The sequence below is a fragment of the Nannospalax galili genome, unplaced genomic scaffold (genome assembly GCF_000622305.1).
Source record: "Nannospalax galili isolate Female #2095 unplaced genomic scaffold, S.galili_v1.0 scaffold1532, whole genome shotgun sequence".
In the NCBI taxonomy this organism is placed as follows: domain Eukaryota; kingdom Metazoa; phylum Chordata; class Mammalia; order Rodentia; family Spalacidae; genus Nannospalax; species Nannospalax galili.
This window is the reverse complement of record NW_008330832.1, coordinates 1,155,224-1,168,537: the sequence shown is the minus strand read 5'-3', so window position 1 is coordinate 1,168,537 and position 13,314 is coordinate 1,155,224. Positions and strand designations below refer to the sequence as shown.

The following is a 13,314-nucleotide window of genomic DNA, read 5'->3' as shown; positions in this document are numbered from 1 at the left end:
AGTATGAATTATAAAAGATTATTTATTTATTTATTTATTTATTTATTTATTTATTTATTTATTTATTTATTTATCTTTTTGAGACAGGGTCTCCTTGTAGCCCCAGCTGTCCTGGAACTCACTATGTAGACCAGGCTCGAACTCACAGAGATCCACCTGCCTCTGCCTCCCAAGTGCTGGGATTAAAGGCACGTGCCACCACGCCTGGCTGTTGTTTATTTTTTTTAAGACAGTTTCTACCTCAGGTTGACTTTGAGCCCCCTATGTAGCCAAGGATGACATTGAACTTCTGACCCTCCTGTTTCCGCTTCCTGAGTGGTGAGATTGCTGGCATGCACCTTCATCCCTGGTTTATGCAGTGCTGAGGGTAAAACTGAGGGCTTTGTGCTTCCTAGGTCTGCACTCTACCAACTGAGCTACATCCCAACCCTCCAAAAAATGATGGATGATGTTACTGAAATTTTGAATTTCAGAGTAATTCAGTAAAATGATAAGAATGTGTCTTGATGCTTGATTGAGGTTTTGATACTACCAATAACTCCCAGAGACAAATGATTGTTGCTGTTCTGCAGATGAGAAAACCATGATCCAGCAGCACAAATTATTATTCAATAAACGTTGACTCAAGCCAGGCATAGTAATGCATGCTTATAATCCTGACAGTTGGGAAGGACACACAGGGTTGGGAATGTGGCTCAGTTGGCAGAATGCTCACTAGTATGCATGAGGCTCTAGGTTTGATCTCCAGCACCATGGTGGTGGTACATGCCTGAAATCCCTGTACTTGGGAGGTGGAGGCAGGAGAATCAGAAGTTTAAAGTCATCCTTGGCTACACAGGGAGTTAGATGTCCACCTAGGCTTCATGAGACCCTGTATCAAAAATGAAGTCAAAGAAACCCCCTGGATTTTTAAAATTTACTCATGCCAACACAAAAACACACTCACTCTAAAGGGGATAAAGAGATAGTTTATTCTGGAATCAAATATGAGTGACCATGGTCCAGGAACATAGATTTAGGTTACCACAAATTCTGAATTCCAATGTGGAAGCAGTTTAATGAAGTTATAAAGTAACAGAATAAAGAAACTCATAAAACAAGAACTTTTCAAATACTTTGGTGGAAAAATTGAGTAAGTAGGTAGGTTACAGTAAAGAGGAGAAATCTCATCTATAGGCCTCAGATGCATTTGATGTTACTTTTAGCCTTTCAATTGGTGGAAACTAGGGTTTTTGTTAATACATTATAAAAGGTTTTTATCTGTTAGTCACACGATGTTACCTTAGACATAGAGATGGGCAAGGAATGGCAATTTAGGGAGCTAAAGATTGCCGATGATTATTGTAATTAGATTCTGGACCTGAAACATTCCATCCTCTCTGTGCTCACTGAAGCTCTAATCTGTTTATCAGCTTTACAGAAGGTTCAGTTTGAAGATTCTGTTTCCCTTGTATTTACTGTTATTTTTGCTCTCTGAACTATCTTATTTATATTTGGGATCTTTAAAAAAGTCTATTTCTCCCTCCTCCTCCTCCTCCTCCTGTTCAGAAGTGCCACTTGCATGAGCCTACAAAGGCTTTGCTCAACTTTGGCAGGGTTTCTGGGGTGCTCTGGTCTGCAAGTGAAGCCTGGCAGATCACTGACTGACTAGCAGGGATAAAAGACTTATCTCTTAATTTTAGTTTTTCTTTTGACCAGCTTGATTTCATAGCTCTAACCTAGAAAATATTGATCTTCAACATTCAAATTATCATATTGACTTGATCTGTTTTATTATATTTGCATTATACTAGATTTAGTTTGAAAAAGTAAAGGAACAGCCACATTATAGAAGAAATTAGATAATATAGTGTTTCTTTAAACTTTCTTTTAACAAGATTGTCTTCTTTCATGTATCAAATATTAATAACAGTAATAGAAACAAGAGAGCAGACCTGTTAGAAATAGTTTTTGTAGGGGCTGGAGAGGTTATGAGCACTGGCTGCTCTTGCAGAAGACCTGAGTTCAATTCCCAACACCCAAATGGCAGTTATCAACCATCTGTAACTCCTGTTCCAGGGGATCCAATGCCCTCTTCTGACCTCCATTGGCACTGCATGATATGGGTGCACTTACATAACATACATGCAGGCATAACACTCATATATAAAATAAGTAAATAAAAAGTTAAAAAAGAACTAGTTCTTATAGGCACAACCAAATCTTACTTCGTACTTCTTATTTTAATGGTTAAAAATGGAAATTGAACCCTAGAAGGAGTCACTGTAGTATTGTCCTTTTCTTTTTTATTAGCAAAATACAAATATTGTATGTAAGTACACCATGTGCATGCCATGCCTGTGGAGGCCAGAAGAGGGCATTGGACCCACTGGAAGTAGAGTTATAGCGGGTTGTTAGCCACCATGTGGGTGGTGGGAACCAGTGCTTTTAACTGCTGAGCCGTCTCTCCAGCTCCTTTTTTTTTCAACTAAAGACACAGAGATGAATAATTGTCCTAAATATATTATTACCATGTAACGTAATCCATTAAGATAATCTGTAAACCTTAAGATGGCTATAAGAAGTCTTGAAGGAGCTTTTATAAAAAAATATTTTATTTATTATTTTTATTTTATGTGTATGGCCTGCAGGTAAGTGCACCTGTGTCTGTGTAATGCCTGAGGAGGACAGAAGAGGCTTAAGGACAGTTCATAGCCACCATGTGGGTGCTGGGAATCAAACCCAGGTCCTCTGCAAGAGCAGTCAGTGCTCTTAACCGCTGAGCCATCTCTCCAGCCCTGAAGGAGCTTTTTTTTTTGGTCTTTTTGAGACAGGGTCTTCCTGTAGCCCCAGCTGGTCTGGAACTCACTATGTAGACCAGGCTGGCCTTAAACTCACAGAGATCCACCTGCCTCTGCCTCCCGAGTGCTGGGATTAAAGGCTTGTGCCACCACGCCCAGCTTGAAGGAGCTTTTTTTTTTTAAATGGCATTTTCCCCCCAAAATGTTTGGCGTTATATCTTACATAGGCTTGACTGAGATATGGACCTTGAAAAAGCTATTTGTTCAGTTTTTTTTTTTTGTTTTTTTTTTTTCCAGTTGGCAGTAGATGGTCAAAAATGTCTTTAAAATGTTAATATTCAAATGCAAAAATACATACAAAAAAACTAAAAACACAGAGATAAATCATCCTCTTACTCCTTAGAATGAAGAGTCTAGCATCTCAGAGGAAGGCAGTTATTGGATAGGAAAAATTGCACCCTGGAGCAGGAGTAATCATCTCCTAAAATTAATTTATATGTATACCTCAAGCAATAGGGACCATAAGGTAGAGCCAGAGTTGAGACAAGGAGCAAGGAGATACCATCCTGACATATCACCCTGACCAGAACTGCATTATGTGTGTTTTGTCTTTGGACAGCTGGGGCTACAGGGAGACCCTGCCTCAAAAAAGTCAAAAAAAAAAAAAAAAATCCCATCTTTTTTTTTTTTTTTTTTTTTTTTTGCAAGCCCAAGCCAGACAAAAACCCAGTATGAATGAGGGAGGTTGGCAAGAAGCCCCAGCCCTAGCTGAGGATCTATTGGTAACTGATAGCTGCTGGAAAAGGGAGAGCCCATTTTTTGAAACCTGGTAGACTCCGAGGGATAGACCCACATCCAAGAGCATTTGGGGAACACAAATTAGACTCAATAGGCTTTTAAAAATATGGAGGAAATGATATCAGGGGAAGGAGTAGGGGTAGAGATGGGGGAGGGGGTCTGAATATGATCATAAGACATAGTATGAAATTCTCAAAGAATCAATACTTTTTTTTTAAAGCAAACAACAACAACAACAAAACACATCAGGCGTGGTTGCACACATCTTTAATCCCAGCACTCAGGAGCCAGAGGCAGGTGGATCTCTGAGATTGAGGCCAGTGAGTTCCAGGCCAGCTGGGGCTACAGGGAGACACTGTCTCAGAAAAAACAAAACAAAACAACAAAACAAAACACAAAACCCCCAAAAATTTAAAATTAAAAACTCTTGGCCTGGAGAGATGGCTCAGCAGTTAAGAGCACTGACTGCTCTTGCAGAGGACCCGGATTTGATACCCAGCACCCACGTGGGCTACGAACTATCCTTAACTCTAGTTCCAGGAGAATCTGAAGGCCTCTTCTGACCTCCACAGCATTGCACGATATGGGTGCACTCACATACATGCAGACAATACACTCATACACATAAAATAAAAATAATAAATAAAATATTTTTTAAAAACCTCTTAACGCTCTGTTTCACCCATGTTCACATTGATTAAACATCCTCTCTTTGTTCTTTGCCATCATCCTGCCTCCCTACTTGGCATCCTGGGCATGTGGCCAAGCTTACTTAGCTTGTTGGGCCAGTTGGAGTTGGGACTGTTTTCCTTAAATTTTTAGTTTTATCAAGAGCCAAAGGAAACTGGGCTAATTTAACAACTGTAGTCTATGTGAGTACTTACTTACTGGCCAATTTGGTATCAAGTAAGTGATATTTAAAAATAGATAAGCACATGTTGACAATGCATACACACATAATCATACATAATCATACATAACAATATAAAAACCAAGATTTTTTTAAAACCAAGATTTTTTTTAAATTTATTTGTTATTGTTATTTTATGCACGTGAGTGTATTGCCTGCATGTATGTGAGTGCACCCATGTCGTGCAATGCCATGGAGGTCAGAAGAGGGCTTTGGATTCCCCTGGAACTGGAGTTACAGACAGTTGTTAGATGCCATGTGGGTGCTGGGAATCAAACCCAGGTCCTCTGCAAGAGCGATCAGTGCTCTTAACCACTGGGCCATCTCTCCAGCCCTAAAACCAAGATTTTTTTAATGTTACTGCATGTTAGGATTGTGTCTCTTATAATTCTCACTATGAAAAGGAAACAACACAAAGATCTTTAGCAAACATATATATCCATTATTTTACATGTAGTTCAGTCTTAATAAAAACCTTACATTTATATGTAGGACTACATATAAAATCCAGGGATAAATATTGAGACCCTGTCTCTAAAAGAAGAAGAAGAAAAAAATTTTTTTTTGTTTTTTTTCTTTGAGATAGGGTCTCCCTGTAGCTCCAACTGGCCTGGAACTCACAATGTAGACCAGGCTGGCCTCCATCTCACAGAGATCCTCCTGCCTCTGCCTCCTGAGTGCTGGGATTAAAGGCATGCACCACCACATCTGGCAAGAAATCATGATTTTTATGTTACCTATGACTGTTATACAAATGAAATAAAAATTTAATTTACATATATATTTATTTGAACATGTTTTGGAAGGAAATGCTTATCAAAATCTATGTGTAAAGCATTAACATTTAGGGGCCGGAAAGATGGCTCAACAGTTAGGAACACTGGTTGTTCTTCCAGAAGACCCCGGTTTGAATCCCAGCACCCATATGGCAGCTAACAACTGTCTGTAACTCCAGTTCCAGGGGATCCGATGGTCTCTTCTGTCCTCCTTGGGCATTGCACGACAAGGGTGCACTTACCTACATGCAGGCAATACACTCATACACAAAATAAAAATATTAAATAAAATATTTTTTAAAATATTAACATTCAAAGTTTAATGAACTACAGTGAATGTTGTTTTATATAAACAATTAGCTTTTTAAGATTTTATGAAACATTTAATAGGTCCAAAGATATATTTTAATAGATTTTAAGATGTTCGGAGTACCCAAATTTATAATGCTGTATGTATTTATCAGGCCTTTTAATATACCACCCAGAACTCACATTTATAAGTATGCACATGTGCATTTTCATTGGGCACGCAAAAATAAAAATAATAATTTTAGCACACAGTAAAAATGAATGAAAAAAACTGAGGTGACTACAGCTTGTTACATTTTTTTTTGCACAAACAACATATGAAAACAATTATCCTGTATATACATGACACAATTACATGAAATCTGAAATCTAGGTGTACCCCCTCCCCAAGGCAGAAGGTTTATGTCCCTGTCTCTTCTAGACATGGGAAATGCTTAGTAGCATAAAAGATCAAAAGGTGAAGTTTGTTGTGTAGACTTAATGTCTCTTCCTCTTAAGAGCTAAGTAACTGAGGGGGAGATGCCTTTTCTGATGAAAATGGTTTTCTCAATGTTACTTTAGGCCAAAGTTTTGGGGTTTTTTTCTCTTTTAATTTATAGTGAAGGTAAATTGTATTTTCCATGCTTGGTTTTGTATCTGAAAGGAAAAGGAAAGGAAAGAATAAAAGAAGTAGAGATTTTGGGTCAGACATGATCTCCTGGCCAGTGTTAGTCTGGGACACACATCCTATCTAGATCTAGCAATGCTGGCCAGTCTCTTATCTTGAATTAGGCAACACAGGACTGTCCCATACAGCCATTTACCATTTGGTCATTACTAATGCTCAGGTGGCCATTTTTCCCTCTAAGCATCCCTAGGGGCCCTTGGATCAGAAGTGCTTCTGTCCAGTGTGAAGTTAAAAGACATGACTATACACAATAATTGGGCTTTTTTTTTTAACTTCTCATAAAGTGAGAACATACAGAGTTTAAATTTATCTGTTTTGACCTTAAAAATTATTGAAGTCAACCTCTTCTTCAGAACAGCGTAGGGGAAGGAAGCCTGCAGTGCCCCGTCTAAGCTATTAGCTTTACAGCAAACAAGGAAGTCAGGCAGGGTAAGGCCGAAGTTGAAAGTGCTTTTAAAATTTTGGATTAATGCCGTGGTGGAGCACGCCTTTAATCCCAGTACTCAGAAGACAGGTGCAGGTGGAGTTCTGTGAGTTTGAGGCCAGCCTGGGCTACTTAGTGAGTTCTAGGCCAGCTGGGGCTACAGGAAGACCCTGTCTTTAAAAAAAAATAGACTGGGGCCAGGCATGGTGGCGCACACCTTCAATCCCAGCACTCGGGAGGCAGAGACAGGAAGATCTCTGTGAGTTCAAGGCCAGCCTGGTCTACATAGTGAGTTCCAGGCCAGCTGGGGCTACAGGGAGACCCTGTCTCAAAAAGACAAAACAAAACAAAACAAAACAAAACAAAAAAACCCAAAAAGAATAGACTAGGTTAAAAGAAAGTACAAAAGAAATTAGTCTTGATGTGCTATTTCAGATCCAGAATGTGCTGCTTGGGAAACAGTTCTGTCATTGTGTCTCAGGTCACACTCTTGGAGGCTTAGGACATCTGAGGGGTCAACTTTTATGATGTCCCCTGGAAAAGCCATATGCCGTCTCACTGAGGAACAGAGTATGGATGAGTCTAGGGGATTTTTATTTTTGGTGCCAATGGCACTTATCAAACACTAAGTAGGTCTCTGACCAGAAAAACTGAAGCAAAGGAACCCAAGGTAACGTGCAAGGCATGCTTAGCAGGGTAGATCAGCCAAGCAACAGACAGGGACACTCATCAACAATGCTTTAAGATGGACCTCAGCAAATGTTAGCAGTGAGGGGACAGAGACATGGTAACGTGGTCATCCTGAGCAGCCTGATGAGTTCCCTAAGCTTTTTGGGACCTCCATAAGGCTAATCTGGGAGTTGTGGCTTCAGTACTGAAAGGAACTTTAGGACTAGCAAACGTGATAAAGATATTTTAATGAAGGCTTAAGCACGAGGGTTAAAAGAAAAAGAGCTGTTCAGGAAAAATATAAGACATAGGTCAGTGTGAGTAGAACTTCCCACAGGAAAGTAGCCTTTACAAATGGGATTTTAAAATGAGACAGAGAGGGTCTCCCTGTAACCCCAGCTGACCTAGGACTCACTATGTAGACCAGGCTGGGCCTCAACCTCACAGAGATCCACCTGCCTCTGTCTTCTGAGTGCTGGGATTAAAGACATGTGTCACTACACTTGGCTACAAATGGGAAGTTTTAATATAGCATGGAATCTCTTTTTTTCTAAATTTTATCTTAAAACAGGCCATAACCTGTTTACATAATAGAATTTTGTCCTGTTAGGAGAATGAAAAGGCATGGTCAGGGAAAGAGATTAAAGCAGTTGTTCTCAGAATTTTCAGTTACTTTCTTATCTAGTTTTAATGTTTCTTTTTAATTCACACATAGTTTTTAGAGTTCTTCTTTTTGGTCTTTTTGACACAGGGTCTCCCTGTAGCCCCAGCTGGCCTAGAACTCACTATGTAGACCAGGTTGGCCTTGAACTCATAGAGATCCACCTGCCTCTGCCTCCTGAGTGCTGTGATTAAAAGTGTGTGCCACCATGCCCAGCTTTTGCCTAGGACTTAAAAAATATTTATTATTTTTATTTTTGTGTGTATGAATGTTTTACTTGCATGTAAGTGCACCAGGTGCATGACCCACAGGGGCCAGAAGAGAGTGTCAAATCCCTTGGAACTGAAGTAATAGACAGTTGTTAGCTGCCATGTGGGTGCTGGGAATTGAACCCAAATCCTCTGGAAGAAAAGCAAGTGTTCTTAACTGCTGAGCCATCTGTCCAGCCCCTTGCCTAGGACTTTTAGTTAATCACACAAAATATACCAATTTAGAGGTAGTAAATATTCCCCAATGAGGGGGAAGTACATTTACTAAGAGGTCTCCATGTTTTCATACTTGTAAGTTGAATTAACTCACTAATCAAACCTAAAACAAGCTGGAATACAGAATATACATTCAGTTTTCTCCAAACATTTCTCCATTCCTTAGATTAGCTATGAGGGAAATATCCAGGGGTGGGGGGAGAAAAAAGAAAAGAAAAAAGACTGCTTGCAAGTTTAACAAACAAATGGTCAGACTCTAATATACCTTCAGAGATCTGAAAACAAGCAAAAGACAAACTGAAGTTTGAAACCAAAATGCTTTCAAAGCAAACAAACAAAATAGATACCTTAAACTAAACATTTTGAAAGCAAACCAAAAACAAAAAGATATCTGCCAAATAGGATCCTTAAACAACCAGCTCAGAATAAACAAACCAAGGGAGGTCTGAGCAAGCCCTGGAAAGAACCACAATCTGCCTGAGGAGTCCACCAGCTGACAGGATTCAATGGGTCCCTGCCGGTATACACTTCTATCCAGGTGACTCCTCTTGTGAAGAGTGGGTCATTCTCAGGGCTGGAGAGATGGCTCAGCGGTTAAGAGCACTGACTGCTCTTACAGAGGACCCGGGTTCCATTCCCAGCACCTACATGGTGGCTACAAACTGTCCTTAACTCCAGTTCCAGGGGAATCTGAAGCCCTCTTCTGACCTCCGCGGCATTGCACAACACGGGTGCAGTTACATACATGCAGGCAATACACTCATACACATAAAATAATAAAAATAAAATATTTTTTAAAATGGGTCATTCTCAGAGGCCTCATGTTGGGCGCTAATAACTGTCCACACAAAAACACAATCTCATCTCAAAAAGGATAAATCAGTAGTTTATTCTGGAACCAAATATGACAAATATGAGTGACCAAGGCCTAGGAACACAGATTTAGGTTATCACAAATTCCATGCTCAAACATGGGAGCAGTTTTATTTCTTTTTAGGTCTTTTTGAGACAGGGTCTTCCTGTAGCCCCAGCTGGCCTGGAACTCACTATGTAGACCAGGCTAGCCTTGAACCCACAGAGCTCTGCCGGCCTCTGCCTGGGACTAAAGGTGTGCGCCACCATGCCCAGCTCATGAAGTTTTTATAGTAACATAACAAATAATGTCATGAATCAAAGCATTTTTCAAATACATTGGTGGAAACATTAAGCAGGCTGTTTCAACAAAGCCGAGAGATCGCAGCCATAGGCCTCGGATATTACATGACACTCTTAGCTTTTCCATTAGTGGAAACTAGAATTTTGTTAAATTAGAAGCAAAAGGTTCTCTTACCTGTTAGTCACAGGATGTTAGGTCAGACACAGAAGTGGGGAAGGAATGGCTATTTAGGGGCCTAAAGATAGCCCAAGCTAAGTTGTAGGTACTCCTGACTCAGTGCAGGTCCCCAGTAGAGAGCCATGCCCTTAAACTCAACCCTTCCTTCTCCTTCCTTCCCACTCTGGTATATCTCGTACCCTTCCTGCTGGCTCTTACCCCAGCTGTTCCCATGGGACTGTCTAAACCAACCTCATTAAATCCCCAATGGGATGTTCTGACCACCGACCCACCCAGGAACCCGTACTGCTTGAGACTCTAGTCACAAAGGTGAGCATTGGGATGTTCAGAGCAACCCTGTGGATGTGTCGGAGAGTGGTGCCAGAGACCCGTGTGGGTGTGTGACTCAGTATTGCCACAGGCAACAAGGACAAAGCCCACTTTCTAGGACATAAGTTGCAATGTGATTATTTTTCCCCATAAAGTATGTTCTCCTTGAAGTCTTATTGATAATCAACATGAGAGATAGTGACTGAGGTCCCCCAACTCCTCCCTAAACCAAGCTCCAGATGGCCTGGCAGGCCTTCCTAGTCCTGATGCTTAAGTTTGCTGTTTGTGTTTCCCTCTCCTCCTCCTCCTCCTCTTCCTCCCCCTACCCCTCCTCCTCCCCCTCCTCCTTCTCCTCCTCCTCCTACCTCTTTGTTTGCTTCCTCTTTCTTTTGCAGTGCAGGGGATCAAGCCCAGTGTCTTATGCATGTTAGGCAAGCTCTCCCACTAAGTTGTATTCCCAGCCTGACATGTGTTTCTTAAAAGCCTTGGTTTGGAAGTGGCAAACAATTCCTGTCCCCACTTCATGGTGAGGAGTTACCTGCCCCTACCTTGTTCAGAAGGAGTGGCAAATGAGGTTCTCTGTCCGAGTTGTTATTCCTGGTAGATCATTGGATCGTGAAGCAGAAGAATGGATTTTGATGAGCAATTTCTGCCATATCCAGGCTATCTCAAAATCCCTGTTCTCTCCCTCCTCCTCCTCCCCCCCTCCTTTTCCTCCTCCTTTTCCTCTTCCCCCTTCTCCTTCACCTACTGCTTCTATAATTGAGGAACTAGACCTCTGTCAAATTGTCATTGGCCAATTGATACTTACCCTGATATTTTAAGACCATAGCCAGGCAAGGTGGCGCACACTTAATCCCAGCACTTGGGAGGCAGAGGCAGGCAGATCTTTGTGAGTTTGAGGCCAGCTTGGTCTACATAGCAAGTTCTAATCCAGCTGGGGCTCATGGATACCCTGTCTCAAAAAGACCCCCCCCCCCAAAAAAAAGAAAGAAGGAAAGAACATTTAAAAAAAGATAGAATTGGGATTCATCTGGTTTCTTTTCTGGGTTGGCCCATCAACTAGCTTCCCTTGTAGGCCTCTGGTTACCTCCTCAGACAGCTCCTTCCAGAGAGTAAGACAGTGTCCAGACCCTGCACAGGCTACTGTCCCTGTCCACACAAGACAGACCAAGTCCTTGGGGCCAGCAGGCTGTTAGGTAATGAGATACTTCTAGAATTGGGATGACAGACAATTGTCTGCATTGGCTGTCCTCAGCATCATGTTGTCCTGAGCAGTGGGCAGTGCCCAGGACAGTTCCTGATAGACATAGCCATGGCTCTGCTCATTGGCCTCCATAGTACAACCAGCCATTCTCTACAGGTGCCATTTTCCCCCAGAACCTGGGCCATGTCTGTCGAAACTGATGTTTCTTATATCTGGAGGGTGGAAACCAGGGCTGGCCTCTGGTGCACAGGACAACACAAAACAGAGAGTTTTCCCATGCACATGTCCATAGCTGAAGCTGAGAAGCCCTGACCTGGCCAAAATGGAATTGAGTGATGGTCACGTTTCCCATAGTCTCTGGAGATTTCCTTTGCTCAGTCCAAACTATATTTTAAATTGTAAACGTTCAGGGGGAGGGGATTGGGACATCTACCAAAAACTTGCAAAAAAGACCAAGTTGGAGAAATGGCTCAGTGTGTAAAGTGCTTTCTGTGCAAGTGTGAGGACTTGAGTTTGGATCCCCAGCACTCACAAAAAAGCCAGGCATGGTGGCATGTGTCTCTAACCCCAGTAAATCCAGGGGCTGGTCAGTATACCCAGCCAAAATCATGAGCTCCAGGTTCAGTGAGAGACACATGCATACACACACACCACAGCACACACAGGACAAACTTACAAACAGACATTCTGTCCTATTTACCATTTTCTCTAAACACATACAATAATTATTATCTTTTGAGTCTCTCTCTTTTTTTGAGATGGTCTCCCTGTCTTTTGAGTCTTTTGAAATTCATCTGCAGACACTGTAGTCTCTCTATCACTGAGTGTGAAGGAAAATGTCCCTCACATGCCCAAGACAGTGACTGACATCAAGAATCTCATGGGGTGTCACAGTGCTGTCTTCTCATAGCCCACATTCAGTGGTTACCAGCTATCCTAATGATGTACTTTTTTATTTTAAAAATTTTAAAAATGGCCGGGCATGGTGGTGCACACCTTTAATCCCAGCACTCAGGAGGCAGAGGCAGGTGATCTCTGTGAGTTCGAGGCCAGCCTGGTCTACATAACGAATCCATGCCAGCTTCAGCTACAGGGAGACCCTGTCTCAAAAAGACCAAAAAAAATTTCTTTAATGTATTTAGTTTATGTGTATGAGTATTTCACTTACATTATATAAGTACACCCATGTCTGAAATACCCATAGAGGCCAAAAGAGGGCGTCAAATTCCCTGGAACTAGACTTACAGGCAGTTATTACCTGCCTTGTGGTTGCTGGGAACCAAACACAGCTTCTCTGCAAGAGCAGCCCCTCTTCATCTTATTTTTTTTTTTGAGACAGGCTCTCTCCCTGAACCTGAAACTCACTGATTCTGCTAGGCTGGCTGGCCAATGAGCTTCAGGCATTTTCCTGTCTCCATCTCCCCAGCAATGGGATTACAAGTGAACACCACCACACCCAGATCTTTTTTTACATAGTGGCTGAGGATCTAAACTCAGGCCCTCATATTTGTGTGGCAAACACTTAACCCAGTGAACTATCTCCCCAGCCACTGAAATAATAGTTTTTAATGAAGGCTATAGACTAGAACCTTTCTAGCTCTGCTGTACCCAAGGCATTTTCAGTCCATCTCCATTGAAATTTTAGTTCTGGGCCTGGTGTGAAGGTATAGGTGGGGGCCTGGGGTTGCTGGAGGCAGGACAGTGGTGAGGGGGACAAATGCAGGCCCTCTCAGCTGCCTTAAGCATGGTGGAGGCAGAGGAACAAGGCAGTCCAGAGAGCTGGAGGTGAGCAGAGAGGCAGTAGGGCAGCAGCAGTCAGCACTGGTGTGTTTGTACACAGGATCAAGGGTCTAGACTGTGGCTGCCAGCAGCAAGGAGGCACTGAAGTGGAGCAAGAGGGGAGCTGTGATCTGGTGGGAAGAGGGAAAATGTGGGGCACCAGTAACAGTGCAGGGTAGGCACTGGATGCCAGGCTTTCAGCACGCC

At 42.0% G+C, this 13,314-nt stretch overlaps 1 protein-coding gene and 1 non-coding gene across 7 annotated transcripts in view; one reads left to right on the top strand and one right to left on the bottom strand.

The window, feature by feature from the left end:
- Positions 1-13,314, top strand: part of Fgd3 (FYVE, RhoGEF and PH domain containing 3) — a 67,780-nt gene that overhangs the window by 34,868 nt on the left and 19,598 nt on the right. The window lies entirely within an intron of this gene.
- Positions 1,539-1,667, bottom strand: LOC115067682. Its single transcript, XR_003847056.1, has one exon. It is a non-coding gene; the product is annotated as a small nucleolar RNA SNORA52 (small nucleolar RNA).